The 6,602-nt window shown below is 55.9% G+C and overlaps 1 pseudogene; it reads right to left on the reverse strand.

The window, feature by feature from the left end:
• Positions 1-669: 669 nt before the first annotated feature.
• On the reverse strand, positions 670-5,542 carry LOC146724617 (large subunit ribosomal RNA; annotated as a pseudogene).
• Positions 5,543-6,602: the final 1,060 nt, after the last annotated feature.

The following is a 6,602-nucleotide window of genomic DNA, read 5'->3' on the forward strand; positions in this document are numbered from 1 at the left end:
TTTTTCCCCCCGGGGGGAGCACAATTCTTTCCAAATCCCCCTTCGCGGGGGGTTGCCCTTTTGCCGGGCCCAGCGAGAAATTCCTCCCAAATCCCTTCCGGCGGGGTTGCTTTTTGCCGGCCCAGCGAAAATTCTTCCAAGTCCGTTCGCGGGTGTTTTTTTCGCCGGGGGAGCGAGAAATTTTTTTTTCCCAATTTCCCTTTTGCGGGGGTGTTTTCTTTTTTTGGCGGGCGACACCTCCGGCGTAAAGGGGGCCCCCCGTACCCCCCCAAATCCGATCGCGGGGTGGTTTTTTTTTCGTTGGCCCGGGGAACCCCTCCGGCCGCACAAACCGCTTTTTTCCCAAATTTTTCGCGGCGTGTTGCTTCCCCGGGCCCAGCGCAATTCCCTTTCCCCGTTCGCTCGCGGCTGTTGCCCTTTTGCCGGGCGAGCGAGAAATTCCCTTCCCCCTTTCCTTCGCGGCGTGTTTCTTTTTCCCCGGGGGAGCAAAAATTTTTCCCAAACCTTTTGCGGCTGGTTTCTTTCGGGCCCGGGGAGCGGAAAATTTTTTCCCAAATCCGTTCGCGGCGTGTTGCTTTCGCCGGGGAGCGAGAAATTCCCAAGTCCCCTTTTGCGGCGTGTTTTTCTTTTTGACGTCGAAAGTGTGGGGGCCCCCGTCTAACCGACAAAACGAATCCCCAAGCCGAGGGCTAGTCTCAACAAATCGCAAAAAAAAAACGTGGGGAACCCTCTAAACCCATTTCAAACACCCCGCCCCGGGAAAAATAAAAAAATCGTCTACGACGATTCCGAGTCTCGAAAAATCGAACTCTTCAAAAAAACCCCTGATCGCCTTTTTTTGACGGGGCCCTGCCGTCTACGGTGAATCCCGACGACGGGGGAAGCGCCTACGGCAAACCGGGGGTCGTCGAACGACCGGCCCGAGGACCGGCCCCTATATTTTCACATTGTATTGACCTTTCACTCCCCGAGACTCCTTTAAAATAATTGCACCTTCGACTAGAAGGATACGGCCTTTAGGGCTTTAGGCAAAAATCCCCCGGATGGTAGCTTCGCACCACCCCGGGCCCCTCGACCGGTTCGTGAACCAAAAATTTTCCCAACCTGCGGTTCCTCTCGTACTGAGCAGGATTAAATACGAATGACTTTCCTCAGTAGGGGTTAAAAAATAATCTGTCTCACGACGGTCTAAAAAACCCCCTCACGTTCCCCGTTGGCGGGTGGGAAAAATCCCCGCTTGGGGTTCTGTTTCGCAATGGAAAAGGAAGAGCCGACACGAAGGATCAAAAAACGACTTTGCTATGAACCCCTTGGCCGCCACAAGCCAGTTATCCCTGTGGGGAACTTTTTTTTGACACCCCCTTTCGGGAAAAATCTTCAAGCCAAAAGGGCGATAGGCCCCTGCTTTCGCGTCCTCTTTTGGGGTACTGAACATCGAGATCAAGCCAGCTTTTTTCCCCCTTTCCTTTTCGCAGGTTTCGTCCTCGCTGATTTTGGGCCTTTGGCACCTCGTTTTTCTTTTTAAAAATTTCCGCCCCAGTCCAAAATCCCCGCCTGGCATTTTCCTCGAATCCCGGGTCACGCGGGGGTATTTTAAAGGGGATCGGCCGAGGCCTCCCCCCACTCTTACAAAGCTTGGCTTTTAGAAAAACCGTGCCCGGGCCGGGCGCGAAGCCCTCCCGGGGGACGCGCCCCCGGGCCCAACCCATTTAAATAAAGGGAAAAGATGAAAATATTTGGGATTTTCCCCCGGCGATTTTGCCCAACCCCCCCATTATGCTACAACCCCCTCATGTCTCCTTAAAAGTGCCAACTAAGTCAAAACTCAACATGGTTTTTTTTTTTTCTTTTCCCCGGGTAAATTTTTTTCCCAAACCCCTTCCCTTGGCAGTGGTTTTCGTTTAAAATAGATAGGGGAAAAGTTTTTGTAAAAGCTGTTTTCCACAAAGCAAAAGACCCCCCGGCTGCCCCCGCCCCTACGGCAACCCCCACAAAATGCTACCCACCGTCCCACGGGAAACCCCCCCCGGAACGGCAGTAGAAAAATCCAGCCCCGCTTGCGGGCGTAGCAGGATGGACAGTTTTTGCCCCGACGAGCGAGCCCTCCGCTCCCCCAAACCCATTTTCCTCCTAGGGAAACCCCACTTACGGCCGTTTGGGCCCCGGTAAAGCGGGTTTTGGCTGGTACGGCCCCCCTCTCGCCCGCCGCGCCCCCCCGGGGGCCACGGGGAGGCCTGTCCATTGTGGGCCCGGCCGGACAAAAACGCTCTAACCCCCGTTGGGGGGGAAGTTTTTTTTGGAAAGGGGGGGAAGGAAAGACTAGTAGATAGGGGCTGGGAACTTTTCCCCTTAAATCCATTCATCGCGTTTACTAATTAGATGACGAGGGGATTTGGCTACCCTTAAAAAGAGTCAAAGGTTTTTCAAACCCCACCGGGGGGTCTGGGGGGGGGGTTTTGCCCCCCCCAGTAAGGGGCCCCCACGGGCCCGGGGGGCTACAAACGGGGGTTTCTCCCCCCTTTCCCCTAAAATCGGGATCCCCCACCTGGGATTTTCCCCCCTTTCAGGCCGCACATACCTGCGTTTTTACGTAAAGCCCCCCAACATTCCTTTAACGTAGGGGCCTTTTTTCCCGCGCTTGCTTGAATTTTTTCCCGTTGACATTCCAGAGCCTGGGGAGAAAAACACATTTCGTCCCAACCCCCCCTCGAGGGCCCTCGCAATGCTTTGTTTTTAATTTAAAAGGGCGGGTTTCCCCAACCGTGCCCCGTTTTTGAAACTTTAAACGTTGATTGGGGGCCGAAGAGGACGACCACGGGCGGGTCGCCCCCGCCCGGAAGCCCCCGGGGCAAGGAGATCCGCGGGGGGCAAAGGGACGGGCGAGCTCGGGCCGGGACCGGCCCCGAAAACGCCGACCGTTCCCCCCTCGCCCCGGCCCGGCACGTCAAACCCAAACCCCCTTCCCACCAAGCCCGAAAACGGCCCCCCTCCTCAGGCCAATACTTTCCCAATTTTCGGGCCAATTTGGGCCCCTTCCCTTTCCAAAATTATTCTAAACGACTAGGTTCTTTAAACCCTTTGGGGACCGCTTCGGGGTATGGGTACCCCAAAACCGGGGCACAAAACCCCCACGTTGGGCCCCCTCCTGGATTTTCAAGGTCCTTGGGGAAATCCGGACCCGCCGCAACTGCGGTTTCTCTTTTGCCTTCCCCCAAACCCCATCTCCCGCTTTGAGGGTTTTCCCGGGAATCGAACCCCTTATCAGAAAAGAAAAATCTTTCCCCGGTCTCCCACCCGGGGTCTCCAGGTTTATTTTGGGTTTCCCCCCCGAAAAACTCTTACAGGGCCCCAATTGTATGGGGGGTTCCGCTGCCGGGTTCTGGATGGAACCGGGGTTCCCTTTCGCCCGACGGGCGGGGTGTCCCTTTTGTATAATATTTATTATTTTTTCTCGACACTCGAAGGGATATTGTACGCCGTCCCTTGCATAGGATTTTTTCCTAGGGCCCTTTGGAAACGACTGAAATCCCTGTGGGAACGGGTGTTCACCCGAAACCCTTCTCCCCTCCCGTCCTCCCGGGCCTCCTGGAGTATTTTTCTACACCACCCAAAATCTGTACCGACGGCGCTCCAGGCAGGGGTCGCCCCAGACCCCTTTTGCCTCAAACCCTCGCGAAACCCCCCTACTCGTCCCGGGCTTTCCCTTACGACGGAGAGAAGACCCGCCCGCTCCCGGTTTCCGCCCCCCTTCCGCTTACGGCAGAGTATAGGCTCGACGCTTACGGGCCCTCCATTTTTTAGGGGTAAATTGCCCTTTGGAATGAAATTGTTACCACTCCTTAGCGGATTCCGACTTCCATTGGGCCCCCGTCCTGCTGTCTTAACAACCAACGCCTTTCATGGTGCCCCTTTATCGTCGGTTTTGGGGGCCCCTTTAAAAACCCCGTTTGTTTCATCCCCCAGCGCCAGTTCTGCTTACCAAAAAAAACCCCTTGGGCCCCCTGAAACCGAAAAAGGCTCGTGGCTTTATAATTCAAGAAAGCCAGAGATCTCACCCATTTTTAAAATTTTTAAATGGTTTAGGTTTGTTTAGGGCCCCCAAAGGCCCCCTAATCATTCGCTTTTAAAAAGATGAGACTCCGGGGCTTTTCCCTGCGGAAAGGCCGGTTTCCACTTCCCCGAAGGAACTTTGGGGGGAACCAGCTTACTAGAAAGGGTTTGATTACCTTTCGCCCCCAAAAAAACCCTGTTCCAAAGAAACGATTTTTGCACTCCCCATCGCTCCGACCCCCATCCGGGTTTTTTCCCCTTTACTTCGGGCCTGACCAGGGATAAATTCAACCCCTCCCTTTTGGGGTTCCCCCAAAGTTTACGCCCCTTGGGGGGCGCCTCTTCTCGGATGAAAACGAGACCCCCGGGGGTGGGGAGGAGGCCCCCATCGCACGGCCCCGGCCCCTCTCCCTAGGGCGAAAGGCCAGGGCCCACCTTCTTTTTTATTACGCCTTTAGGGCTCGCGACCAAATCCCCCCTGATTTTGCGTACATTTTAGACCCCCTTGGTCCGTTTTCAAGACGGGTCCCAAGAGTACCCAAAATATAGCGTCGCCGACCGGTATTTGGTTCCCCCCCCGCGGGGAAACCCGGGAGACGTTCGCAGGCCCCGTCGAAGGGGGTCCCCTCTGTAAAAACAACGGGGGAGGACCCCGGGGGCGGCGCAAAGTCCTTTAACCCCCCCCGAGTACCGTAACGCGCCCCTTTTCGACGGTCCTCGCCGCAAACGTGAATATTTCGGCCCGATTACCTTGCGCCCTACCGCCGAAGCCGGCCGGGGGACCCAGGGTTTTTCGCGTGCCGTTTTTAAAACCGGGGACGCGCAGACAAACCCCACCCGGGCCCAGACCGGCACCCCGCGGTCCCCTACGTTCTTTCTTTGGGGAAATTTCCCGACGACGAGCGCCGGAAAAATCGGCCGGGGGGGGGGACGTGCCCGCGGGGCCCAGCCGCAAGGACTCCGCGGGACCTCGCCGACCGACGCGGGAAACCGCGCCCTGCGATGAATCTCCCCGTTCGAAACTTTTTTTGGGGTTTTTTAGGTTTAACCCCCCGAACGGGTTTTACTTAAACCCTTTAACTCTCCTTTTAAATTTTTTTTTCACTTTCCCTCACGGTACTTGTTCCAAACGGGCTCGTGGGCGTTTTTAGGGCCTTTGATGGAGTTTTTCCAGCCACTTAGAGCTTCACTCTCAAACAACCCCCTCAAGGAGAAAATCCCCCCGAGGCGCCACCGGTCGCTAAAGGGGACCCTCTAAAGGGGAAAAGTTCCCATTCAAATGGCTTTTGGGCGCGACGCGGGGGGACCTTGGGGTAAGGGGGATCCTCCCAAAAACCACATTTTCCCCTGCGGCCCGGGAAACCCCGGGATTCGGTCTGGGGTCTTTCCTGTTCGCTCGCCGCTACTAAAAAAATCCCGGTAGTTTTTTTTTTTCCCCCGCTTAAAAATAAAGCTTAAATTTTCCGGGGAATTTTCGCCTGCTCTGGGTCGTCATAGTGAGTTTTTTGTAGCCCCTTTGGCCCCCCCCGCTTTGCTCATTCGTCGTCCCTCCTCCCATAATATATAAATTAAAAAAGGGGAGAGAGAGACGTCGAACGAAAAGAGCACAGCCAGCCCCCGAATAAAGCGAAGGCAAATCTCCGGGGGGCTAACCCGCAAAACCCCCACCTTTGGGGGGTAAAGGAGACGATAAAATCGCGGGGGTTTGAGATTCTCGGCCCCTCCCCTTTTCTTTTTTTATAACGAAAATTTTGGGGGGAATCGGGTTTTCCCCACGAGTACCGACCCGGGGCGCCGGTCCCCTTTTTTTGCTTTAAAAGAAAATTTGTGGGTCGGACCCGCGGTCGGCTCGCGATTTAAAAACCCCTTTTCCCTAAAGAGGGAAAGGAATTTCGAAAGCTCTCCCCCCCGGCCCAAAGACGCGCCGTATATTTCCCCTAATCCGTTTTGGGTGCGGGGGAAGGGGGCCCCGGCATAAAACCCCGCGAACGCTTCGCACCGAGGACCGGCACAGAGTGCGAGAGCGTCCGGTCCCCGTCTGTGGATGTACGGAAGGAAGACGGTGAGCAAGCGGGTACCTACTTTTTGGAGACAACGACCCACGCGCCGCTCAGGGAAAGCGGGCCATTCACCGTTCCCCGAACCCCTTTTTTTGGGGCCCTTTTTTTGCCCCCCTTCGCGCGCGCTCTTACCCCCATTTCCCCTTTCTCCTCGGCCCCTCCCCGTAAAACACCGGGCTTTTTTTACACCCAAACCCGCTCCCCCTCTTAATTCGCGCAGCTTTCTCTGGCGCGCGTTTTGCCAACATTTTTTCGCTTGGGGGCGCTTCCTTTCCCCTCATTATTTATTATTATTTTGGGGTGTCCTTTCAGACCCACCCAGGGTTTTTTCCCCCCCGGGGCCGGACGCGCGGCAGGGGACACCTCGAACAACGTCCAACGATCGTCGACACCCATTGGGAAAGGTTTTCAAAAGGGCACAGGGGAAAGGGGCCCCGGGCCCTTCTCTTTGGGGGGGCCCCCGTCCTGGGCCGTTTCGCGCTTTTTTTCCCG

This window comes from Nylanderia fulva, unplaced genomic scaffold (genome assembly GCF_048542155.1).
Source record: "Nylanderia fulva isolate GAGA-0341 unplaced genomic scaffold, ASM4854215v1 Scaffold1231, whole genome shotgun sequence".
In the NCBI taxonomy this organism is placed as follows: domain Eukaryota; kingdom Metazoa; phylum Arthropoda; class Insecta; order Hymenoptera; family Formicidae; genus Nylanderia; species Nylanderia fulva.